This window comes from Cygnus olor, chromosome 6 (genome assembly GCF_009769625.2).
Source record: "Cygnus olor isolate bCygOlo1 chromosome 6, bCygOlo1.pri.v2, whole genome shotgun sequence".
Classification (NCBI taxonomy): Eukaryota; Metazoa; Chordata; class Aves; order Anseriformes; family Anatidae; genus Cygnus; species Cygnus olor.
In genome coordinates this window covers 4,579,920-4,607,064 of record NC_049174.1, presented here as the reverse complement: position 1 = coordinate 4,607,064, position 27,145 = coordinate 4,579,920, and the positions used below count along the sequence as shown (strand labels likewise).

The window sequence follows — 27,145 nt, the reverse complement described above, 5'->3', positions numbered from 1 at the left end:
AAAAAGGTTAGGAGGAGACAATGGGAACATTTGGAAGGACCGTAGAGTTCATCTACTGTATGGAGAACTAGTAATACGTCACTGCAGTAAATATGAAGGGTAAACCTTGATTTTCTATTGTAGTATGCAAACATTTTCTAGTTATGTCAGGTATGTATGGGCTGCATCGTCTACCCATGTCTTGAACAGAAGAAATCTGCCTGATTCTTCTCAATAAAATACTGAAATTTAAGATATCAATATTTGCTAACTGATTTTCATAAACAGCAACTGCCACAAACTGAATCAAAATCCAGAATATTGTTAATGGTGCAAGTATTTGTAAGACCAAAATCTAGAACAAAAGAAAAGTAAGTTCATGTCTTAAGCAATTTGACCTTCGTGAGGCTGGTAGGCAGTCCCTCAAAGGCCTTTAATTTGCTTTGGCATCTAGAATGATCAGTATCTTGTATACCTGTATGTTTAGAATGGTACATTCTGTCTCTGCATGTGAATGACCCATTTTTGTTACAAACCAGACTGTCAATGTATGCTAATATATTTTAAGAATGGGTTGATTTCTTTAGCTGTCTCTAAACAGGTTCTTAATTCCTTCAAATTTTCCTTTCTTTCCAATTTTATGCATAATGGTAGTTGACATGAATAACTATTATATGTAGTCTTTAGTAAACTTTTGTTATGGAAATTGGATTCTCTTGCATATTTGAGTCTATCATTTTCTAGCCTGGTATTTATGTATGATACAGTATAAATTGCTTAAATTTTTTTTTTTGGATCATCTTCCATCTATTTCTTTTTATTTTTGCACAAAATGTTATTTAAAAGTGAGTGAAGTCTGGTGACACTTAAGTTGGTGAGCCTTATCGACACAGTGTGTGTATGAGGATAGGAAAGTTTTTCTGTTAATACTGTATTTGGTATTTTCCACTGAGCAAATGTCTTCTGACAGTGGTCATTTTCTGGTTACATTTTTTAAATTCATTTTCTCTTCCTGTGCATTTATATCCCAAACCTTTCTCCCTGTGATTTTCATCATGTGTGACCTCATCAAGGTGATGAAACTTCAAATTTCATTCATTCCTTTTTCTAATGAATTTTCCCTTTTCCCAACCAAAAGAAAATATTAAAAAAAAAAAAAAAAAAAAAAGGTTTTAATTAAGACATGGTCCTTCTTAACTTAAGTAACTGTGCTTGACCCATTTCTGCCCTTCCTGTGTCATCTCTCTGGCCTTTGAAACCTGGACAAATATTGTTTAGAACTAAATGAAGGAGTTTTGAAATACCCCTTATTAAAACAGTGAGGTTTCTTGCACGAAGCATATAAAACTGGAGATGTCATTAGGCTCTTTTTTTTTTCCCTCCCCATTGGTGTACTGCTCAATGGAAACTCATTCTGGCAAAGACAGAAAGCTGTGGCTAAATGACATTAGTGGATGAGTCACTTAAACAGAACTGGCAAGGAAGGAAAGAAAAAAAAAACCCTCTGCTGCTTGATAAGAACCAGAATAGGTCCAGATGGTCTCAGTAAATCTTCCCATACGTGCCTGAGGAGTAATGGACAAAAACATCCAGGGCTATGCTTACATTTTCAGTAGTTCTTGTTTTGTTGCAACAGGAGCCTTCAAGCACATGGGAATTCTCTTCATCAGGTTTCTGTGCAGATTAAGATCAATGAGGCCAAGCTGAGCACCACATTGCTTCTGCAGGTGTTGAAACTTACTCACAGCTTAATAAGGATTATCAGTGTTGTTATTAGGAATAACAGTTTGATGACTAAAAACTTCACTTGTATGAATAACTGAAAATACAGGAGACAGACTTTGCAGAGCCCAATGCAACCCAGAGCTCCCATAGCAGAAGATCCCTGCTGAATCCTTGGCTATGTTCCAGCACAGATGGAGTCTCTGGAGTAATGATGATGGGGCAGATCCCAATAACTGCATGCAAGCTGTCATGTTTCAAATGTTTGTGCGTTGGACAGGTTTTGGTAGATTTTCACAAAAAAAAAAAAAAATGTTGGGCCAGGTTCTGTCAAATTTCAATCCTTTGCTCCCAACTTGGAGATGCTAAAGATTTTCAAACAAAGTATGACTTTTTACTCTTGCATCATTTTTAGAAGTGACAGAGCTGTTTTGTCTGATGCTCTTCCTTCCTCTTGCCCTTATTCTACATCAGTGTGAGACAGAGTTGGCCTGGGTAACTTCAACGTAGGGAACTAGAGCTGCGCAAGGCTCTAAAAATAGAAATAAGTGAGGGTACACTTGGAGTGACATGATAAAGGTGATGCTGAGATGATGGTGATGACACACGAAAGGAGGTGCTAGACCGCTATGGACTTGGGTGTTTTTAAAGTGTTAGTATGTATACTTTCACATCAACAAGTGTAAGTGCATTACACTTTTTACTGATTCTTTTCTGCTTACTCTTGTATTGTCAGGAAAATATCATTGAATTGAGAATTAAGAATGTTTTTTTGGTTGGTTGGTTGTTTTTTTTTGTTTGTTTGTTTTTTTAAATGCCTCTCTAAGTGCTTGGAGAAAGCAAGGAGAGACAGTTGTTACTGAAATGTTCTTTGGTTTTCAGATCATGACATGGCATAGGTTCACTGCAGTGTGTGTGAGAGAACCTACGTATATAATTCTAATTCATGTAGAGCTTCTGAGAGCTGCTGGTTGATGCTTCAACCTCTGTCAAACAAGACCCTTCACGTTTAACTCGCAGTTCTACACAGCCACTGGCTGCTGCAGTGGCCATGCATCACTCACCACTTCCTAATCAGCCCATTGAAATTCAGCACAAAGGATATGCAGTCTGGAGCACATTCTTCAAAGAACAATGAATGACATTATGCAGCATAACTTCCTTGTAGGAACCACCGTGTAAACACAAGCGTGTACACAAGTGTAATCACCTTTGAAGTAGCTCAGTTAGGTGTCATGTCAACAGGTTTGGGTCTGAAGTTCTTGGCTGAAAGATTTCTGTGAATTGGTGTGAAAGCAAATCACTGGTTGTGGGCCAGCATGAAGTAAAACTGCTGGCAGCTGATCTTTGAATTCATCCTACTAAGACTGTGAGCCGAAAAGTGATATTGTAAGACAGTGTCTTAGCTCGTCGGGGCGGCGGGGCGGGGAATAAAGGGAAAGAAAAATAAGCACTAGTAACTAGGGAAGGTGTGGATGCAAGCACAGCTGCCTAACCTTTGACAAGCAAACCACATAAAGATTCTTTTAATGTACATTGTATTCTGGTGAACTCCAGTTCCTAGTCTTTGGCCACCCACTTTCTCCTGACCACACACACTAGCCTATGACCCTGTTCAGCTTTTCAAGGGACATGGGCAGAGCAGTGACTTGAGGGACACCACACGAGGGTTTGCGGTGAGCTGCTGCCTCCACTGCACTTTTTCCTGACCATGCTGATCAAGCTCGCTTCCCCATAACAGAGATCAACCTGCAAGTGCTCTTCGGTGGTCAGCACAGCCGGCTTCAGTTTTGAAAAGGGCAGCACAGTAACACTATGTCTTGCTGGGAAGGTAATTCTGAGAGATTTTTCTTTGGATCTAAGCAAGCCTTTTGATCAAAAGTTGCAAAGCAAGTTCCAAATAGACAGAGATAGGAGAAAAATAGCACCAGACAGCCCTTAGAAACTGAAGCTTCAGTGTTTCCTTCATCTCAGTGCGATGTGAGAGGAGTTTCTGATTATGAAAGCTTGTTTGTTCTAGGAGTAAATCTGGAGGGGAAGAAGATTTGGAAGAGCATCAGCAAATTTAATGTAAATGTCTGATATTAATCAAGTTCATTTTATATGTTTATACCATGTGTGTTTATAGATTGGAATTTTTTGACAAAACTTGTGTCTATACGTAGGGGTGATGAGGTTTCTGACAACAGCAGAGGAAGCGTGTCAATTTAAAGTGACCATCTACTATAATGAAGCTGCGCAAAGGAAATGTTTCTTTACTTATAGCTTCATTTCCTGATTAGATGTTTTTGTGCATGAAAAAAATCTACTATGATTTCTTGATTATTTCCTTAGAAATATCACTGAATCACTATGCTTTTTGGAATGCAGTTTGTCAAAAGACAAGAGGAGTGGGCTAGACTTTTGACCTTTGCAAGGTCAGCCAAAAAATACAGTCTCTTGAGTTCTCTCCTTATTGCTTCAAGTATAAAATGGGTGCTGTGGAGGTGTTGAGAGCACCCATACTCAAAGATTTGATATCAGGATCAAATCAAATACATACAAATGACACACTGATATCTGTAGCCTTTTAAAGCACAGTTTTGAGTTTTTGAGAAGGTGGAATTGTCATCAGAAAGTGAGGGATGATCATTATCTGCAATATTTAAGGAATGAAGAAAGGAAGGGGGAAAAAAATAAAGCCGTATAAAATACAGTTGAAAATAATCCAGCCCTGGATTTGGCTACTTACACTACTCCATCAATAATATATGCTCCGTGGTTGAGAAAATGTGCTTCTTGTGTCCACTGGCTGTAGTACATTCCAGCGAGGAAGCATGAGATGCAGACACGCATTCTTTAGATATCTGTTAAGAAAAAAAATGGTGTCATTCAAGTTAACGTAGGCTGCAAATACCACAAGCAGCATAAAACCTTTGCTTCACATTCTTTCTAAAGAGCTCTGTTGCAACACTTTATAAATGATAGGAGCAATATTTATAGGACACAGGGCACATTAGGTTAAAAAATAAAAAAACATGAGTGACTTAAACCAAGGCATTTTAGACAGGTGGAAGTGGAGCACCTTCAAGATCTGTTCACGTTGTGGATAGGTGATAGTTTTCTTCCAGCTGACAATCAGCAAACAGCATGTAAAATGCAAGATTATTTTTTTTTTTCTTTTAAGCCTAGGTCAGTCTGTTCTCTGCTGTGTTTCTGCTCTCAGCTCTATTTCCAAGAAGTCCCTCCTTCGAGGTTTCTCATAAGCTAGCTGAATATTTTACTACATCAAGAAAGACTTGCATGTTATCAGCTGTGGGGCAGCAGGACCATGCAGCCATGAGCACAAGAGCAGCCAGAAAATAGATGGGCGTAGGTGCCTGTAGACTTGCAGATTCTGTACGTGTCTGTGTCACTCAGCAAAGCCCTTTGATCCCCTCTGAGAATTCATCAGATAGGATTAAAGTAAACCATATGCTTTAAATTCGCTGAAGAAGTTTAAAATGAACAATTGTCTGTCTTAAATACTTAGTATTGTACAAGAGGTTACCAAGCATCACAGCCTCTCTCTAAGTGTTTAGGTTACAGAAAGCACTGAGGAAAGGGGGCAGATATAGAGAAAGGGAAAGTAGATGTAGAAATTGGTAAATACTATTAGAATGACAATCTGTAGAGATCTCTCATGCAGTTTCATCAAAAGATTGGATGCAAGAGTGGGGGAAGACTTGGAGTGAAAGGGACAGGTTCAAACATAGTGTTTCAAAAATGAAGTCTGTAAAAGTGGTCAGAGAAATGAACAGCACCATGAATTTTTTAAAGGATGATAAAACTGGCACAGCTTCTACAAAACTGAGAGTTATGATACATTGACCTGAAGGGCAGGCTGATGGGAGTTTGGGAGAAAATAATCATTTCAGAGAAAACATACATCTGAAAAAGATTCGTGGCAAACAGCTGGGGAAGGTATTGTGTAAAAATGAGTCAGAAGTTCTGTTTATTTGGCACCCATGAAAGGACAGATAATGTAAATGCGATGGGACTGTGACATCTGTGCAAAAATTCCATGTTTCCATTATTCTGTAAGGGGAAACAGCTTAGGAGAGTTCATCTTGCACCTTGTGGTGGCTGGCAACAGGTAGCCACTTCTTCAGTCTAACAGAGAATAAGGCATTAGTGCTGATGATTATTACAGTCATCTTTTCAGAACTATCTTAACTAAGCTGCATATTAGTCAACGCTCTGGCTCATTTCTGCCTAAGCAAGAAGCAGATGGAGTAGTTTTGGGATGAGCTCATCTCAAATTAAGGAGTCGAAGGAATTTTGAATATTTCCAAAGGACTGGTCTTGCACACACACATATGCGTTAGCATGGTCTATATGACTATGAGATGCAAGTAGCCGTGCAGGCATGATCCAAAGAAAATGAGATGGTTATAGCCTCGGTCTCCCTTTACTTGCTGTGCTTGCCCTTTGAAATCCAGGGCTTCATCCCCTGAGGTAGTTATGTCTTTCTATCTGCAGGGTTTTGGATATACAGCAGTCTCCTGATGCTCACAGTTGCAAACTGCCACCAAAAAAAATCGTAACTGGTAGAAGAAAATTATCGCAACAATGACAGAGCGTTACGTTTTTCAGCAGAGAACTACAGTATAACTGTAGAATCTAAATGCATATAGCAGCCCTGAAGGAAAAGAGTGGGTCAAAACAGCTGTATTTATGCAAACAAAGAAAGCATGGCATTTCAACAAAGCTGGAGACCGATCCTAGTGCCCTTGCTTGCAATAGCGTATGCAAATACAACCAGTGAAGCGTATAAAGTAAGTGAAGGAGAATCAAAATGAAATCCCAGCTGTCTACCCTGCAGCACATAAATGTTTACAGGTACAAAATGCATTTATCATTCTACATAAATACAAACTCAAGGTGTGAAAGATCTACTAAACGGTTGTTTCATTTTATCCTACCTGGTACGGTTTCCATTGCTCCAAGTAATCTTGTATAAAATGGTAGGTTGATACTCTTCTCCAGCAGATAAGTTGGAACTTAGAAAAGAAAAACCAACTGTGCACGTGGTGATATGCCAGTCTTAGTCATTTTAATCCATTTTTTATTATTGTGGGTTATATTTTTTCTATTATAGAAACCAAGCAGTGTTTATTTTTAGGTTGATATAAAAATATTTAAGTCCTAAAATAGGCAGAGCAAAACAAGTCTAAGTGGGAATACTTGGTTAATGCAATCAAGCATTCTTATTCTGTACTAGGGGCTGTTCCACAACCACTTTCAGGGAGTTTGAGTATTCCCATTAATTTGTGATAATTTCACTCATAAAAATCCACTTCACTTGAAAGGTTCCTCTACAAAATATTAATCTTATGAGCATCAGTTCTTCTTGTAAAGAAATCCTTAGAATTACTTTGAAGGCATAGTTACATAGAACGGTTGTGTTTAAATAACATCAGTTTTGGATGTCATAATATGGTCTTAAAATCTGAAATATCTTTATAGTTTCTAAAAGGCCACACCAGGGAGGAGGTGATATGGGAGGGGATAAACATACCAGAGGAGAGTAAAGCATCAATTTAGCAATGTCTTACCCTGATAAGGAAATGCTACCCTACCAGACATGTAATTCTTCTGCAGTATAAACATTTCTCTCACCCTGGGGACTGTGTTTTTCTTTCTTTCATATAGAATTTAGTGCTTCTGTGGGGCCATAATTTATTAATACAAGTTTCTTCATGCTTTTCCACCAATAAATGGTCATTTGTAAAGTAAAACCTCTACATTTTTGGAAGAGGAGGTCATCACTATCAATTTATTTTCCGCTGAAATCTAATTAATCTTCTGAAAGGCTAAATTTCTCTTTTGCTAAAAGCCTAATTTTTAGAGCATATTATACTTCCTTGAGGTCAATGATATTAGCAGGCCTGGCATTGTGAGAGATTGAACCAATTTGTATGTTCCGTTCCACTTTTTGGGTGATATTATTTAGCTATTGGATAAAACTAGCTTTCAAAAACTGTGGGTGATATTATCACTCTGGGTGATGTTATTTAACTGTTGGATAAAACTAGCTTTCAAAAACCTCAGTGTCTCCATTTTTTGTTAGTAAAATTTGGAGGCTATTAATATTCAGCAAAATTAATCAAAAAAACCTCCATGGTTAACCATTAAAATAATTTTCTGGATTTGTTGAGAAAAGCAATGTGTTTAACGTAACAAAGCAGAAGCACTATTTGGGATCCCTCTGCTTTCTTTTTAAAGTTGTAAGTTCTTAAGATCTGCTAGCTGATTTAAGAATATGCTATATATATAATATTTTTGCTACTGCAGCAATCAGAGTTCACAGCAGAGTATGTGGATTTTCTGGATCCAGGCAGAACAAGTCTGCTAAAGACAAAAAAGAAAGCAATAATAAGGAAAATATTCTGGGTGAGTTGTTGTTGGCTTTGTTGTTCTTGTTGTTTTGTTTTTACTATAGCATCCCAAACCACTTAGATTAGAAGATTAGAAGCTTTCTGGCAGGCCAGCTATAAGCTGTTCATATGTGTATAGTACATCCTACGAGATGCTTTGTTCTCAGGTATAGGTAAACAAATGAGGGCAAAAACACAAGATGCAGCAGAAAGTTTGTGCGGAAATGTAGGAGGGAATACAGAAGAGTTTTGTATGAAGAAAGTGTTTAAGAGATTCAGTAGAGTATGTGAATGTTGAAGCGTAGGTGATAAAGGAGTGGCATCTCAGGTTTTGTATCCCTAACAATGGTTAGAGGAGAGAAAGAGGAATGGAGTCTGCTCCTCTGCAGTTAATGTGTGCTTACTGCCACTCAATATACTGTCGTAAAAGTATAGACTGGGTTACCTGTCACTGGCGCTTTTTTCTTTCTGGTGGGCTTCTACATGTGTTCCCCACTTCTCTAGACTCTTCCCTTACAGCTCCATTTTAGCCTAAACAGAGTTTGGCAAAAATGAGGTGTTGGATTAGGTAGAACCAAGGTCGGAATGTCAGGACTGAGGACGCATATAGCATTTTAGCAGTACTGAGAAAAAAAAAAGCCAAATCTGATGCAAAAATTAACAAAACAAAAATAACCCAAACAAAGAAAAGCCACAGCGTGCGAACAGAGAGAAACAAGGCGCTCAATAGTAACAGATCTTTAAAGATAGAATCAGTTATTTCACAAGAGTAAAACTAAGCATGTTGTATTTTATCGCATTTGTTTATGTTGAAAGGAAAGTCAAGTAGCTCTCAGATTCCTATCGCTAACAGTGAAGCTCCTGAGCTTCAAAATGGCTGTGGCTAACCATTCTGACACCGCAATGAGTCACCCTGTTCCCTTAATGCCTATCTCTTAACTGTTTCAGTTTGTTCAGATTTCCTTCTGAAAGAAGGAAAATCCATCAGGAATTAAACACAGTAACTTCTAAATGGTAACAGTTTGAAATACAGTTTGCAAAAATGCAAAGTTCCCAGCATATTGTGCAACAAGGAACATATGCCTGTGCATACATTTCTGTAGTTTTCAACAATTTTAAGTGATAGGTTACCTGCAGGTCTCATTTTAATCAGGCTAATGGTGAGGATCTGGAGCAGGGTTGTTTGCCTTTGAGGTCTTGTTGGTTCAGTTCCATTCTGCAGTGAATATTATAGACTTTCTGCTTCTAATGATTTCCACTTCTCTCTTTCTTCACTATCAAATCACCTGCCTGCTATATGATTTGGCCCCAAATCTTCTGTAACGTAACTGATGGTACAACTTTTAGGTCAGGAATCTGTTTGAAAGAAGCAAGCATGTAGTTCTGTGCTATGCAATAGTATCATGCTCTGTGATGGAATTTTGTCTTTACATATAACAGAAAAAATGGAACCGAGCACATCTAGTGCAAGTGACAGGACAGATCCCTGTCTAGAGTACCCACTGAAGGCAATGGAATTATAACTGGAGATGAAAGTAGAGTTAAAACCAACAGGTTTGCTCTGGTGGTTGTAATGGAGGAGTAGCAGTTGAAAAAATGAGACCTGGGGACTTTAGTGAGTTGTTTAATGTCATGTTTTCACAGAAAATTTCTATTTACAAAAATAAAAATATTCATATTTTCCTAGAGCTGAATGCATGCTCCAAATGTTCTAGAAACACAATAAGTGATTCTTGCATGCTAATTACGAGTAGTCTCTTCTTCTTAGTGAATGAATTGCTTTGCTTAATGTAGTGACGGGCAATGGTTGAAATGGAAATTAGGGGCACCCAGATATACGCTGTTCAGATGTATTAGCACAACATGCAGCAAGAGACACTGATGGTATTTTGCCATAAACAATTTCCATGATGCTGACTTTAAATTTTTGATTTGCTTACCAAAATATTCCATTTGGAATTTCAATAAAAATGTGTACTGAGGAATCAGAAAGTTTTCACAGAAATTTAACTGTCAGTCTCAGAAATAAATTATAGATATCAAAATATTTACAGTACAGTACAAGAAGAAAGTGTTTGGAAGGAATTGCATACAGTTGTACATAAAACTAGCCTTTGGCAATGACAGATCAGGAGGAAAGTTTAATTTTAGGGTTTGTTATTCTGTTCAGCAAGAATGTTTTCTGCTTTTCTTGGAAGCAAATGGTACCAACTACTATGGGAGATGAATGTCAGAATAGTTGGAGTTCTGATCCAATGCAGCAGTTTGTGTGTGTGACCAAAGCCTGTTCTTCCCTGTTTGTTTTTTCTCATCTTGAATATAATGTTTCTCTATGACCCATTGACCAAATGCACTATGTCTGCAAGAGTACAACAGGTGTGCAGTATATTTTATTATGCTGAACAAAATGTAATGGTTACATTTCTACGATTACATGAAAAAGCAGGTGGCTACCACTTAGCCAAATTATTTCAGTGAATGAAGAAAACTTGAGCTTGTTTAATTTTTATAATTAAAACAAACAAACAAACAAACAAAAAACACCTTCGTGAAGATGCAGGTTTCTGGAATGATGGAAGATCTACAGTTTGTAACTAATCCATAGACTGATTAGTTGCCTAATGAAAAGTAAACATAGTCTAACACTGAAACTTCTTTGGCCATTGCAATTCCATGTTTGCAGAAGCTGCCTGAGAAAAGATAAACAGACCTTAAGACAGAGAGGAGGAAAAGATCTTTTCTACTAGGCTGTGAAAGATCAAATCCTAAAAAGTAACAGCATGCTTAACATTTGCTCCAGTCTATAAGGCTGGAGTCCAGGCTTAACATTATGAAATATGTGCAAGGAAAGACTGAGGAGTAATATCATATCAAACCTTTTCTCTGAAATTAAACCTGAAAATAAAACTCTCTTAAATACTTTCTTATGATTTGAAAGGATAGCACTTTTTTTTTTTTTTTTTTTAACAAAGACTGGGTGTCATTGAGGTTAGTCTTATTTATGGCCTTTCTTTGTGAACTTCTCATTTTTTGAAGGCTTAAAATAAAATTAAGTTCCAAATGGAAATGAGGTAGATAGTCTATCCTAGCTCCTGAGGGGTGTTTTATACAGAATTTTACAGGACAGGATTTGTTTTGCATATATTTAACTATATATGAACTAATTGTACAAATTACACTGCCTGCAGTTTGGACAGACCCATTGTCAAATGTTGTTCAAATTAACAATGTTAATCTATAAATCCTTTATCCTGAACAGTTTAGGCTCCTTTTGCTCAAGTAATTCTTAGAGGGACTTCATACAGTCAGGCCTAGCAGCTGTACTGTAGTTACTGATTCTGAGATGTCTGATGGGTTGTGGAAAAGCTGACACTGCCGAGCTTTTGCCTGGCCAACCTCCCATTTTTCTTGCTTCAGGCCAGTACGGTATGGTGTCTCTGGGGCTCACCTTGAAGTCTGTTCTGGGGCCTCCATTCCCTCTAGAAATTGCTTAGATGCATATTGTGTGAAATGGAGTGAATGCTGGATTTCCTCTTGAACCTTAGGGAAGTTTGCCGTGGCACTGTGCTCATCTTGCAGAGAGCTGTGTGCATTGCAGGGGCCCTGACTGTGCTGGGTGGTGGGAACGTGCTTTTTGGGCAACACGGATCTGGGTCCTGTAGTCTACCTTCTCAGAAACTTTTTTGGAGCGTCATTTTCACACCCCTGTTCCCTTTTGTTATTGTAGGGTTGATCCTCTGATACTTACATGTTGAAGTGCAAAAACCTGATGAGTACTGACTGCTAAGATGGATCTGTATTATTTATTAATTATTTATTGAAAGCCATACTAAAAAGTACCCTGAACTCACTATATGACGCACTGTACACTGCTCTTGTACACTGTAGAAGTAATAGGAAGTAATAAAAACATTCCAAAAAAGTAACATCGACAAAGTATGATTTAGCTTTTATAGTTATTTCTACTAATGCTGCTGCTGTTTTCATTTCATCCATTATTATTATAAGCCTTTGGCAAAAGGAGCAAAACCAAAATAGTTCTCCACCCAGTATATTCCACGTTTTTGAGGCAAAAGAAAAGAAATAGCCTTGCTGTTTGCATATGATCGTAAAGGCTGTGTGGGGTAATGCATTTAAACCTGCAGCATTACCATCAGTATGCTGTGATAGTATTAAACATATATAAACAGCACTGTTAGTATTTTCAAATGAAGTGTAGGTAGGTTAGGCATGAAAGCCCTCTTCATAACCCTTTGAACTCTTTAAAAAGCACGAGTAATTTTCCATTCTTTTTGGTAAAACCTATTATAGACATGGTATTCTGTTCATCTAAATGTGCTGTTTGACTCATTGAAAGAAAGTAATGTAAATGAAATCTGAATTACAGCTGTTGTGTTCTAATGAGTAACGTCTGCTTAGAAAGACACTGAGTCAAGAACCTAGTATTCTGTGGAAGGAAAATATTTGTGAGTTTCACTGGAAAAGCTGACAGGCTTACATCTGTGTGCTCTGCTTCACAAGCTGAACACTAGGAATAATGCAAATTGTTGACTTGGCTAGGAGCAGTGAAAACATGGTTCGAGAATCCAACCATGTTCTGCATGACTGAGTTCAAGAAGCAAATGTAAAGTCTTGAGCAAGTGGTTTTTCTGTTTTGTCTTTTTTATTTTTTTATTATTATTTTTTTCCTCCCTGGCTGCTTGGTTTGCCTTTTATATTTTGTGCTAGTTGTGGTATATTCATCCGGACTTCAGTGTGGAATGTCTTAAGCAAAGTTCAGCAAGTAAATCAACACTTATTTTTATCCAAGATAGATAACTGATTAGCAAAGCAGGATGTAAAAGAGGGTAACCTATTATGGTCTGAATTTTTCATGTATGTGCATGCAGCTTTAAATAAACACTTTAGCTTCCTGAGCATGCAAATTGTGTTACAGAGTATGAGAGATTTGTGTGATTTATAGGAAGGCTGCCCTAAGAGAATGGTGTCTGTTTTTCAGTTTCACTGCAAGGTCAGCTCTGAGTATGAGCAAAGCTTCAGCACGACACTGGACTTTCCTCTCTTCATGTGTTCCAGTCGCTTAAGGTATTTGGAGAATGTGCAAGGGTTCTTCCAGTGTCATATGATAATAGTACCTAAAAATTTCTAAAAAGTCATCTAACAAATGTAGACTATTTCACCTCTTCCATTTGCATTTTATATATGCTTGTGTGTCTAATACTATTTTTAAAATTGCAAGCAGAGTTTAAAAAATGTTTAAAAATCATGCAAAAGTGTAGAAAACCTGTATGACCATGTAACAGACTGTGATGTACTTAGTTTTCCAGTGCTCACATTCAAAACAATGAGAGCTTTGTATGAAATGGAAAGGAAATAGTTATTCATTTTGAGCAGCTGCACAGTACCTAACCTGCTGCTGCCCAGTGGAGGATGGAGCACTTGGGGTACTGAATCCTGCTGCCTGGCAGGACCAGAGAAGGCCAAACACTGACCACATCAGCCAGAAATGGGCAGAAATTCAAAGCCATGCTGCCAATCCTGCTGCTGTGCTCTTCTCAGTTATTGCTTGACTGGCTACACTGGTGGTTCAGGGTCGTATAAACCTTAACTAGTAGTTACCACCTGAAGAAAGACTTGGATTTTCTGAGGAGAAAAAGTATAAAGGGTGCTGCCAGTTATCATCTGGGCAACTTTTGGTTTAACATTACAATTCCGTATGTACCCAGAGCATCACTCCCATGCATGTCCAGAACTGCCTTCATCTGGATCATTCAGAGCCTGTTTTCTACCCAGACTTGATTTTGGTCCAAGAACTAGACAGCAGAACAACTAAATACAAGGCAGCCCTGGTGCAGTACGTGCTCTAGGAACATATGTCATACATTCTGAAACGGAGAACTTTCTAGTTTTAATAGCTGTGGAAATTTAAAGAAGGGCAAAAGAGTTACCTATCACTGTAGGGAACACGTGTGAGTACATGTACGTGCCCGCTCTACTGTAGGAGACCACTTCTGGCTTTGTTTTACACAGTTTTATTTTTAAAAGCTGTAAGGAAGGGTCCTCTCTAGGTGTCAGGTAGGCTGCTGCAGGTGTGATTTCCATTTCCTCATCATCCTGTGAGGCTTAATGTTTTCATTTCCCTGAGGAGAAACTTTCACCATTGGTTGCCTTAAGCCTTTTCAGTGCTCCACAGCCCATCCTCTTTTTTTCCTACTAGGAGCTATGCCTGAGTGTTTTCTGTAGGTCATTCATAAAGGTAAATTATTTTTTTTTTTTTTACTTCATTCATTAGGAATAACTTCTATGAATAATGTTGGATGAACTCATTCTCCTCTCAGAAGAGCATCTGAGGAGAAAAGGAAGAAAGCCAAGCTGTTGGTATTCCCTTTAAAAGAACAACTGGATTTCTTGGGAGCACTGATACATCTAACACTTTTGTGTAGTGTTCTGAAATGGCAGAGCACATCAGCACCAGCACACACACCACAGGTTTGTGGGCTTACTCCTACTGAGGTCTCCACAGCTTTCCTGTTTGTACAAGTAGAAAGACACCTTTGCTGAGACTAATGCTCTTTAGCTTAAAATGTTCCATTTTATTATTTAATAACTAGTCATCTCTACATACCAGATTTGAAAGAGTAATGCTAGTTATATGTTAGAATATTCTCACTACAATGACATCTTAAGCCATATGTCATTATTTAAAATGAAAGGACTAAAAACTTTGTCAGTCTTCACCTACCAGTCATTTAAAATGGCAGTAGGCATAATCAGTCTTAATATATAGAGCTTTGTGACTGAATTTGGGTTTTAGAAAACTTATTTGCTTTAAAAGAAACATTGATGCAGTCCATACATGTGGGCAACCAAACCTTTTTGTAAATTATATCGCTGTCCAAACTCAGTTATCATACTTAGTTTGCTGAGGCTCTCAAGCTCTTAGGTGTTTTTTTGTGTGCTGCATCTTCACTCCAATTTTGACCTCAGTGATGTCTGTAGACACTAATGAAATCCAATGAAAACCTTTATAAAAGATTGTAGTAAAATTTGTATGCTTTAAAAACAAGATTCAGAATACCCAGGACCGAATTTCCTACTGCAAGTTAGAAACAATTTCACTGAGAGTTTTTCTTACCCAACAGTGAGAGAAGCGTCTGCCTAGAGCCTTTGTAGTTTTACATCACTTGATCTGAGTTACAGCATCAACTCCAAGCAATGCATGTTCCGTTTCTGCATTTTTGGTGTTTTTGCCTGAGAATTTTTTTGTCTGAAGTCTATGTTAGGTAGATCAAGTCATGAGAAAAAGCATCCTCTTATAAGTTCCTCTTATACTTGAACTTGGAAAAGATCTATTCAGAGGCATGAAATAAAATTAACGTATTTATTCCTGGAATTAATAATACTTTAAGTATGTTTAGGTCACTTTATTCTCCTTGAAATTAGGTCTTTGTGTTGCAAGAATGTTTCAAAGCTGCAATATAGGAGACAAAAATTCATTTTCACATTCTGCAAACTTTTAGTAAATCAGCACATCCTTTTTGTTTGCAGTTCTGTGAAAGGACTTTGATTCAGATCCTTTCAGTACTTCAGCCTTACTTAGGTGACCAGATTTGACTGAAAATCAGTCAAATTTGTGTCCTATCACACAGATATCAGGTAGCACTTGATATTCTAAATAATCAGAGCTTACATTCATTGAAATCCAACTTAAAATTTTCTCTATAACTCTTTTTTCTTTTTTTAAAAGACACTAACAACTGGCAGCTGCAGTTGTCAGTCGCCCTTGGAATTGCAGTGACACTTCGAAATGAGGCTTCTTGATTTATGTTGGCTCTAGGCAGGCCCTATGAAACTCTGAAGCAAGATGGAAGAAGAGCAGAAACAACGCAACCATTTAAAAATATTTCAGTGGAAATAGGCTTCTGGGAAGATAAAAGAATAGTTTGAGGTTCCATCACTTCAAAGGGAAAGAAATAAAGTTTTCTCTGAGAATACCCCAAGCAAATATCACACATTTCTCTCAAGATTTCATATTACTCTGCTTTCAGTCACTCTCTCCTGATTTACATCAGAAGTAAGCATAAAGGGAAGACAGTCTAAGACAACAGCCGCAGCTTTGATACACTGCCTCGTGACAAAATAGTTCTGTCAAATCTGACGTTCTGAGATAGTTTTGTGCTTTTGCATGAGGGGAGGGAAGCCAGGATGAACAGATGAGGATATTGATTTCAGTCCTCACAAAAGTCTTCATGCTTAGCACTACTTAATTTATGTTAAGCTTTTTTACTGCAAATGAGATGAGATCAAAACCCAATTCTCATCTTCATGTGGATGATTGTGTTGTCAATTGAAAGTCATGTTTCTCCTCCACTCCACGATGAGCTGAATCATAGAGCTAAACGTTCCCACATTTGTAGGGAAAGGAACTGAAACATAAACCAGGCATGAATCCTGTGGCTTAAGTACATCTCTATGTGTGATTTCTCATTCACTGATTTTTTTATTGCTTTTTTGCTATTAAAAGTGACCATCGCAGAGGTATAGGAAAGCTTCTACATCAGCCAAGTATAACCATCAGCTATATGCTCTGTTTTTTCAACCTTTACAGTTGTCATGATTGGAGAATGACAGACACATTTGGCCCAGCCACCTAAATGTAAAAAACACACTTATGTAGTCTGGCAGACTGAGTTGCTGTAACTTGTAGGCCAAATGGGAGAGAGACAGGAACAGCAGCACTTGTAGAAGGGTAGTCACCTAGGCCTGTGCCAGGGGGAGGGTACTACGAGGGTAGGCATGCATGACTTTGGCAACCTTCGGCAGTAGTGACATAAGGAGCATGAACCTCGTTCAAAGTCATGAACCCAGAATGCTCTGGAAATGCTCCAGAGCAAGATAACATGTAAATTGTTTGCTTTATCTCCAAGAGCTGAACTTCAGCTCAGTCACAGTAGCCCTTCCTGCTCCAAAGTGATCTACACAGCACAATTCGTGAGAGATTGGGAAGAATCAGTCAGGGTATCCGTGACTCCATGAGCGCTAAAAATGTCATAGCCTTGGGGCAAGTAATTGGTTTGACCCAGATATTTATTTGAAGAATAAGCACAGATCTGTGCTGCAGAAGGCAGCGGCATGCTTGCTACCAGCTTCTGGTTATCTCTGTCTGTTTCTTCTGTGAAGCCATAATGAAAATTATTGTTAATTTTATTGCTCACTAATGTTGTACTTAAAATTATCAGTCTCGTAATATGAGCAACCAGAAACTCTGTGGAGATATTCCACTAGAGTAGGAATGAAGCATGCAAAGGAAATACTTCTGAAACATCCTTCCCACTGAAATCGTAAATCAGGATCAAATGCAAAATGCTCAAGAATGTAAAACTGGTCAAATCTTCAAAGTCAAGCAATTCTTTTCTCTCATTAGGACACTCTGTCTGCAAGTAATACAAGTAAGCATGCCTGAAGAGTGGCTTTCAATGTGGTTTTTTGGTTGCGTGGTGGTGGTTTGAGTTTTTTTTTAAGCATAAATGAAATACAAGGTTTCTCGATGTATTATTTTGTCATTAAGAGACTATTTTCCAAATTCAAGAACATCATTATGAATTCTTGTTTTAAAATATCATTTTCTTTTAATACTGCTTATAATAATGTATCATGGCATGAATCTCTCTTTCATAAGTGAGAACTTAAATACAGTATATAACTTAAATGTGAGCCAAATCTCTGTAAATGCCATCAAATAACCTGGACTTCTATAACTAATTTTCCAAGTAGCATGTTCTGATTTACTGCTTTGCTGGAAAAACGGGAAGGAACAATAGGACTAGAATTTCTTCCAGGGCTGCCTTTTGACAGAGATGGTGAAGACTAGGTTCAGAAACAGCCTTTGTAGCATTTATCATCCCACTCCATTTTATTTACTTTTTTATTGTAAACCACAATTTAATTATTTATGTTCATGCGTTTACCTTCTTTTATATATGGGACAAGATTCAGGTGGCATAGGATAAAGCCAAAGTCTTGCTTCACCCTTATGACTTTCAAAAGTCTTCCCTCTGGCATTTTGCAGCTCAAGAATTCAGCAGTCAGTTCGAGAGATGAACGAGAAGGGAAAATTTCTGGGGGCTGAGCAGCAAAGCTTAATATCCAAAGCTGAAAAGACTCCCAGATGAATAGAGCAATCCAGACAACCCACCAGACACAAACCCTGGCCCATAACCTGCAGACATGGACAATTACCTACACAGTCCAATGATGTCAGTGGAAAACAACACAGAGGTAAGGATTTGAGGGCAGAAGCTTGGCTCTGCTCAGGTTAGGGAAGCTGTTCAGGTATTTCATTTCTTTATCAAGTGAGACAGACGTTAGATGCTTGCTTCCATTACATATTTATTCAGTAGACCATTATTCAGTTCAAGCCACTCAGAATTGCTGGCTGTCATGCTGAGCTGGGTATTGCACTTATCCCTTATTACTGGGAAGCTAGCTGCATATTTTAGACAAGGGCATGAGTGGAAATAAGACTTCTCATCCAACTGTGATCTCCTTTTGCCACACAACAAAGTTTTATTGAATCTTGCCCAGTTTTGGTCATGCCTGAGGAGACACATAGAGTAAGAAAAAGTGAAACTGAACTTCTAGCAGAGTGTCATGGGAGAGTTGGCTATTATGTAACTAAACCAAAATAATGATGCTATAATTTTGTGCTTTTGTGACTGAATTCTTTACACCAGTTTATAAATGCTAAAGTTACCCTCTATGCGTACTCTTTTATACTTCACTCATCACTTAAGAAATACAGGAGAAGAAATGTGTTTTATTAATTTACTCCCTAATGTTGTTATTACAGGCTTAGATACATATTTTGTAAATATTTTTAGCTCTGTTTCCTCTTATTGTCTCCACTTGCTTTCTCCTGTCCTGATTTTGCATGGTCTTAGCCAAAGAGTAACAGATGTCCCACTGATTACTAATGTAGAAGAACCGAATTTACTCTTGGAAGTCTTCAGAGGACAAAAGGGAAGTCCTCTGAATAATTCAGGCTTCCTTGTCTCTTTTCCATTACTCAATCTGTGCTTTTGTTTTTCTCTATAGATCCCCATGCTCCTTAAAATCATCTTTTTCTCACTATTTTCAGAATCCTCTAAAAGTGTTTTCTCCCAGCAACCTAAGCTGGTTTAGACTAGCTTTCAATGGACCAAACCTAGGAGATATGGAGCATGCAAACTTTTCCTTTAAATGTGTCATGCTTCTGTCAGGTTCAGCCCCCTGTTATTAACCTCGGAAGCTATTTCTCTTTGTAAATGTCACCCTACAAGAGTCTTCACTAGTATATAGCTGAGAAAACTGGCATATTTAATACTGAGCAGATTTTTTTTTTCCTGAAGTAAATTATTTCTATTTATAAATTACCCTCTGGTATCCTGTAAAAGTTCTGAGTTTGTGGAGTTGTTCAGGAAGCACACAAGCTTTGTGCATATTGAAAAGCAAGGTTTCTGGCTTGACTTTCAGGTGGGCAGAAAGGAAAAACAGGTCACGTGGTTAACAGCAGCCACCTGGAAGGTTTTTTTTTTTTTTTCTGAAGTCTCCCCGTGACTAGTTTAAATCTTATCTCTTTTATACTGATGTTCTCATTTTATTTTGTATTTCTTCTCATCATCTCTTGGTTCCAGAAATAGCTAACAGCTACCATTCATTTTGATTACAAAGATACTTGGGTACTTTTCAGCTTAAAAATATATTTACATCTATATGTAAAAAAAAAACAAACTGATTATCCTAATTTCAGTTTGTTACACTGTATACATTCGGCTGAGTTCGACAGACAACTTCTAAAGAAATTTCATGTTTTCATATAGAGTTCTGGCATCTATGCCTGTTTTCCTGCCAGATGTTTTGAGTTAACACAGGTCTGCCACTCAAAACCCCCTGGTTCTACCATCAGTACATCCCTCGGGCAGAATAATAGTCACTTTGTACCTGACATAGATGTTTGTAAGAATTACAGCTTGAGAGTTCACATGTACACTCTAAGATACCATGGTGAAAGCAGGTTGAAAGATGATGCAAAGTCATTATCGCAGAACACAGAAGGCTAATAATAATGAAGACTTTTTAGTTCATTATTAAACAATATTTTTGAGTAGATTAATTTTAGCTGTTGTCTGCTTTGCATTAATAAATAAATAAATAAATAAACATTCAAGGAGAATTACTGTAGGGAATAGGAGCAGTATGTCTTGGAGCACCATTATTGTGACGGCTTGGGTTTCCCATACCACACCACAATTTTAGTTCTGTGTGAACAGGGCTTTCAAGGGCTCTCAGCCTCTCCAAAAGGCACTTCATGTCTCTGTTCACTTTTAAAAATACAGACTGCTCTGATTTTGGCTAATTCTTTTCTCTGGCGCAGCTGAATTATTTTATAGTACACAAACCTTCCCACACTTCAGCTCACGTCTCTGGCAATGCAACCAACCCCTGCTCCTACAGAGCCAGAGTGCATGGAAGGCAGCCATGCAGCTGACTTAGGTTGATTTAAAAGATGGTGATCAGAGAGAGCAGAGTCCTCCAAAATGGGAAGCTCTCAAATGGGGCCGTAGCCACTGCACGTGACTGACCTTTCCATTCATTCCTTCTGGTCTCTGCTAATAGCAGCCCGACCTTCACAAAACATGCTTCCAAAAAAGCTTGGGCTAAGTGGAGAGGAAAAACATTTTGCCTTATGTGTGCAAGCCTTTTGCCTTAGGTGTTCCTCTTCCATTCAGAGATCCATAAGGTTTACTTCTTTCTTTGCTACACGTTCTGTTTCTCTTTCAAGTACTTACCAGACTGGAACACCAGGTAAATCCTCGATACACTTAGCCCACGCTATCTGCTGTGCATTCATGAATTTCCATACTGATATTGCTATCCTTTATCCTAGCTACCTTTTTAGTCTCTTGCTTCCGCGATACAGAATGACAGAATTGTAGGGGTTGGAAGGGACCTCAAGAGATCATTGGGTCCAACCCCCCTGCCAAAGCAGGTTCCTTAGAGCAGGCTGCCCAGGTAGGCATCCAGACGGGTCTTGAATATCTCCAGAGAAGGAGACCCCACAACCTCCCTGGGCAGCCTGTCCCAGTGCTCCGTCACCCTCACTGTGAAGAAGTTCTTTTGCATGTTGGTGTGGAACTTCCTGTGATCCATTTTGTGGCCATTGCCCCTTGTCCTGTCCCCACAAACCACCGAAAAGAGGTTGGCCAAATCCCTCTGTCTCCCACGCTTCAGGTATTTGTAAACATTAATAAGATCCCCTCTCAGTCTTCTTTTCTCCAGGCTGAACAGACCCAGGTCTTCCAACATTTCCTCATAGGAGAGATGCTCCAGGCCCCATATCATCTTTGTTACCCTCCACTGGACTCTTTCCAGGAGAGCCCTGTTTTTTTTTTTGTACCGGGGAGCCCAGAACTGGACACAGTACTCCAGGTGAGGCCTGACCAGGGCAGAGTAGAGGGGCAGGATCACCTCCCTTTACCTGCTGGCCACGCTCCTTTTTATGCACGCCAGGATCCCATTGGCTTTCTTGGCCACCAGGGCACACTGCTGTCTCATGGTCAACCTGTCATCCACCAGGACCCCCAGGTCCAAAAAAATATATATTTTAAGAAGCAGAGCCTCAAAAAATTCCACTACACTCGCGCTTGTTCCTCTCCACAGAAATCTTTAGTAAAAGGCGAAAGATTTATACGATCTGAAAAGAAACCAGAGATACACATATGATAATAACGTGAAATGTGAACATCCTTGGGTTTGTTTTGATTTGTTTTGTTTATTGTCTGAGTTATACATAACAAACAACATGAACTCAAAGGGATAACTTTCTTGATGATCTGTTGTCTGTTAAGTGCTGTCTGTATAAAAGGTCAGAGTATTTCTGTAGGCTACAATACTTCTTCCTGCAGGTCTTGTCACTGATACATCTCACCAAAAGTATAGTGCAACAATATCATGATGCCAATATTTTAACCCCATTTCTTCACTACGCATTCTGTTTCTTAAATAAAACAGTTCACATCCTAAGAAAGATTCACATTAGAGTATCAGTTAAGTTTAGATTATGTTAAACTTAGCCTAAATAGATAAGGTCAAAGTCTAGAAAACAGGGCTTTAGACCATGATCCGGGAGAGCTTTTGTGAAATGTTTTCCTGACCTAAATGGGATTATTTGGGTATTTAATCTTAAGTGTAAAAGCTTTGCCGAACTAGAGCACTGTTTAACCATAATACCTCTCTTGCTTTTATAGACTTAAAGGGAAATATGGGAAAGCTAAACAAAACAACCTCAAACAAGATCTGTGCAACTTCTTTGGTATATAAATATCCCTAGACAGAGGAGAGAGACAACCAGAAGCACCACTTGAGAAATGGAATTCAAGGCAAATGTGAGTAAAAGCCTTCTCTTGAAAGCTTGCACAGAAAACTTTAGAATACATTTAAGACAGATATATTTGTCACATTTCTTATTAACATTAAATCCCCAAAGCCTATTAGGGAATAAAGACAGTTTATTTTTTTTGATCAATTTTAGTATTACAAGCCTCAAAAATCCTGCCATTCCCAACTAAGGCTTAAGCATTAAGGCTTTCTCATATGCACAAAGTATCCATAAAGAAAGGAGTTACTGCCATCCTAGTATTCTGTAGCAATGGGCTCTACATTTTCAGTGTGATAATTCTGAATAATTTTTACACTCCCCTGGACCCGTAAAACTGGAAGGTTGCTGTTGTGATGCTTTACCCATGTGGACACCTCTCTGTTTTCTTTCCCACATCGTTTTTCGTGGTATTACCATCTCTTATTCCTAGTTTCAGAGAGCAAGGCTTAAGTCTTCTCTAATCCATTAGACACCCATAGTATTTTTTCCTGAATAATTTCCTTAAATAATTTTCCTTAAATAATTTCCTATACTATTTTTCAATTTTGAGAACGAGTGTAGTTTCTTGTTGCGTTTACTGTAGGTAATCTCAGTGTGGAGAGAAAAAAACAACAACAAAAAAAAGAGAACTGGTTCACAATTTTGTACTTTTGACAACCTTGGAAGAACAAGCAAATCCAAAGCTATAGCTCACACTTCTTAGTGTTTTATGTTTTAAATTATGTCCTACATTATGTTATGCTTTAAATGCATGTCCCAGCAGATATCATAGCCTGATTATTCAATCAGCATTTTGAAATCCTTGCTCTACTGAAATGATAAAGTTACAGTATAACTTACAAGAAATATTCTGGCACTTTTTTCTGTCCGTATCTGACCCAGCCCTCATTGTTGCTTTAGGTAAACTCTCATCTTATTTCAGAAGTCAGTGTAATTCTCATTCCTGGCAGGATGATCTATGTTCTGTCTACCAAACAGAAGCAAGTGTACAGACAACAAGCTAAACTTTTTTGGGGGAAAAAACAAAAAAGGAAGGGAAATGCTCTTTCTAAAGAGAAGAAGGGAAATTCTAAGTCCCTTTTACACAGAGCAATTTCATACCTTTGTCTCTCTGTTGCAAGAGGAGGCTGCTAGATTGCATGTTGTCTAGAGAGCCAACAGCTGGAGGAAACTTTTGCAGTGGTTTATAAAACAAAGAGGAGAACGAAAGAGGTGAATAAGGAATGGCTGTGAGCTGCCCTGAACTACAGGGCATCCAACGAGACTCTCAAGTGGCTGTATCAAACCACACAAAAGGAGCATTTCTTCACGCAACACAGCACAGTTCAAATGGTCAAGGCCATGAGCCTTCCCATGGTATCTTGTGAATGCTGTTTGTAGAGGTTCACAACCCTCCTGGAGGATGTGCCTGGGGGGGGAGGGGGGGGGGAAATGAAGAAAATCACATTTGGAAGCTATTAAACACCAAACAGCACTTGTGGCTTAGGAAATCCCCAAGCTATAAATTGCTAGAAGCAACTCTACTGCGGGAAAGTATCAGTTTATAACTGTCCCGCTCTTCCCGAAGGGTCTGCTCTCAGTCACTGCTCAGACCATCACGCAGGGCTGAAAGTACCTTTGGTCTGATCCAGTACAGGGAAAATAATATTCTTGTGCCAAATAAGTGGTGCATGCAGTGTTTGGTAGTAAAATCTATGATATACCATGTTTCATCATTCAAAGGACCATCTTAAGTGAAGTTTGATATGTTTCTCAGCATGTAAAACATTCAGTGAAGGAAAGAACGTGGGGTACAGAACAGTTAGTTAATTTGGGACTAAATCACAGCTCTCCAATAATTCTGCAGAAATATAGTATATGAGGTGGGTGTTTGGCATTAGATATTTACAAAGATGTTTACCTAGAAAAGACCCAGTTTTCTTATTGCTGACTTAGATTCCCTGTTATGTTTGTTTCTTCATAAAATAAGGTCATACTAAGAACTCTAGTCTGTGTGTTTTTAAATGGCTAGAAATATTTATGAATCAAGTGATTTCTCTTGCAAGTCTCAAGCATCTAGCATTTGCAGTTTATTTGCATATACAAGCATTGATATCTTCCTTGGAAAATTACAGGACTCCATGGATATATATATATATATAAGATATTATAAGGAAAAGCATTCAAGATTTTGGATGTCTGAAACAGTGAAGCAGTCCCTCTCACTAATGAGTTCTTAAAATTGAAATCAAAGTCTCATGACAGCTGATAGTTTCACAGAATACTCTGAGGGAAATGGGGGGAAATGAAGGAAATGGGTTATATGCTGTAGAGTATACGTAAGTATATAAGGCAGTAACCAGATACCTATGATTGCAGAACCAAAATAAACACTAAGTTCATAGGTTTTGTAAGGCTTTGTGTACATCACAGTTAACAGTGAAAAAACCAAGACCAGGGCACTTAAAGCACTGCCGTTGCTGATGCCAGTGTACCTAGATATGAATAACACATTGTACTGTTTTTCAAAATTACAGGAATTTGTAGACATCAAAATTTGTAAAAACAGAATAAAATTGAAGCTCATTCTTTTAGAGAAGAGAGGAAACATTTTTAATAATGACTTTGTGTCATCAGCTTAGAACATGTACAAGTTGTTGGCCTGCAGATGAAATTTGCTATGGAGACAGAGTGAGTGAGACACAGACCACATAAGTATGTACAGTATGTTATTCTTATTCATTCCAAGGGCTATAATTCAGCAAAGGTTTTCAGCCTGTTCTTTTAACTTAATAAATAGACCCACTGCATCCTCTTCATCCTTCTGTGCAAGAATAAAGGGACGATGGTGATTTATTTCATTTATTTTCTTTGTTTCCAACCAACAGTCTTTGGTTAGATGATGTACAGGTGAGAATATGGAAATGTTCAGCCACTGCAGCATTCACAGTTGTATAACCCTGCTCCAAAAAGTAGTTTAAGCTGTAACATTAGTCAGCCACTCCTTGATTTCATGCCCCCAACATTCCTCAACATAGTTCAGAGTCCTGTTGTGTTTCCTTACATTTGATCAGTACATTTTTGCTTTAAAACTTTTATCTAATCTGCCTGAGGAGATGGCATTGAATTGGCTGTTTTTCTTCTTTATGTCATGTCCATGTTTTAAAATTAGGTTCTTTTCTTTTGAGAGGCTGACATAAGTCTTACAACTAGCTGAGATTGTTAATGCTGAGTTGTGACAACAGCTATTTTTTAAGAAAATAGGTTTTGCATAGTCTGCCATTCCCCACTATTTCTATATTCTCTTATCCCACTGTCCAGCCATCATCTCACCATTGCCTCTGGCTTTAAAATTGCTCAAATCTGCTCCCAACCTACCCATGCTTACTATGTGGCTGTTCATGGTCAATATCAGAAGTCAGGTGAGGGATCTTCTTTTATTTTCTGTTATTTGCTGTTTAATGCTTTGCTTTATCACCTCTCAGATTAGTTCATGTCTTTTTTACCCCATTATGAGGCTTTGGAAAAGAAGTACCTGTGTAATAATGTGTAACATTTATTAACTTTTAATTCTTGATTCCTGGACCATGAAGTGTGTATCTGTGTGTATTTTATAAACAGCTCTTACTTATATTAGCAATCATAAATACCTACTGAGATGGTCTCTGTCATAAAACATGCATTTACCAAAATCTTATTCCTTGGACTTCCTTGTGGAGGATTATTCTGTAACAAAGCAAGAAACACTGATTCAGGGGGCAATACTATTTACCAAAGCTAAGTGTTGTATTTTTATCTACTGGCTTCTACAACACAGAGCTCTACAAAAAGTTCAGGATAAAATCTAATGCTACCCACGCCATCAGGAAATATATTTTCCCTTAGGTAGCATCTCACATCCCCTAAGAAAACATGTGGGCTAAGAACTACAATCCTATAAGACCACATCATGTTGCCTTAAATTCATCAAGAGCAGACCTAATTTAACTGTTTATATTTATAGGATATGTGGACTTGTAATGTAGTCCTATTACTTTGAGACTTTGAGTCTTGATTTCTAAATCAACATTTTTTAGAAATCTTTTAAGTTAGTAAATGTGTTCTTTGCCAAACCAAGCAGCAGCAGCAGCTGTTTCCTTTTGTATTCAACATTGACAAGCCACCTCTCAGTCTGTATAGAGGACACTTCTACACCATGAGTTACCATCGTCTGTAGCTACTCACAGCTGCAGAATGGCCCCATCTGAGAAGGATGAATTTGCACAGACGACTTCTAGTTCAGAATCTGCTCTGCAGATGGCCCAATGGTGGCACAGAAATTGAAAACTGGCAGTTGTATGTTAGGATCAGCGAAAAAAAAAAACATTTATCATCTCTGGTGAAGATTACTGTTCTTGCCAGCAGCATATGGTGTCGTAATTAGATGTTATAAAGCTTGTGTGTGGAAAAATGCTACCAGACTTCTGGTTTACAGTACAGTGAAAAAAAGTAGCAAGTAGGAAGTTTTGATCTAGGAGCAAGTGCAACACTTTATTCACAGGTTCTTCAACTTTCTGAAACCTTTCAGAGAGGCATCTGTATCTAGTGATATGTGCTTAAGGATGAGATGCTTCAGTGTGCTTAAGCAGGAGGGGAATTTTCAGACGAACAA

The 27,145-nt window shown here is 38.2% G+C and overlaps 2 long non-coding RNA genes and 1 other non-coding gene across 6 annotated transcripts in view; 1 reads left to right on the top strand and 2 right to left on the bottom strand.

Annotated features, from left to right (window-relative positions):
- Positions 1–7,177, bottom strand: part of LOC121071947 — a 31,312-nt gene extending 24,135 nt beyond the window's left edge. Inside the window, exons 1-3 of one of the 2 annotated variants that reach the window (XR_005820866.1) lie at positions 6,645–7,177; positions 4,433–4,547; positions 1,585–1,653 (exon numbers count right to left, since the gene is read on the bottom strand). This is a non-coding gene — a long non-coding RNA (uncharacterized LOC121071947). The remainder of the gene's footprint in view (positions 1–1,584; positions 1,654–4,432; positions 4,548–6,644) is intronic. The other variant, XR_005820865.1, reaches the window with a different exon arrangement.
- The window catches only part of LOC121071949, a 76,305-nt gene that overhangs the window by 36,103 nt on the left and 13,057 nt on the right, over positions 1–27,145 (top strand). The window contains exons 1-3 of one of the 3 annotated variants that reach the window (XR_005820869.1): positions 12,791–13,184; positions 18,169–18,377; positions 22,385–22,522. This is a non-coding gene — a long non-coding RNA (uncharacterized LOC121071949). Of the gene's footprint in view, positions 1–12,790; positions 13,185–17,352; positions 17,549–18,168; positions 18,378–22,384; positions 22,523–27,145 lie in introns of those variants that run through there. The other 2 variants (XR_005820870.1, XR_005820868.1) reach the window with 2 other exon arrangements.
- On the bottom strand, positions 21,737–21,851 carry LOC121072724. Its single transcript, XR_005821383.1, has one exon. It is a non-coding gene; the product is annotated as a U5 spliceosomal RNA (small nuclear RNA).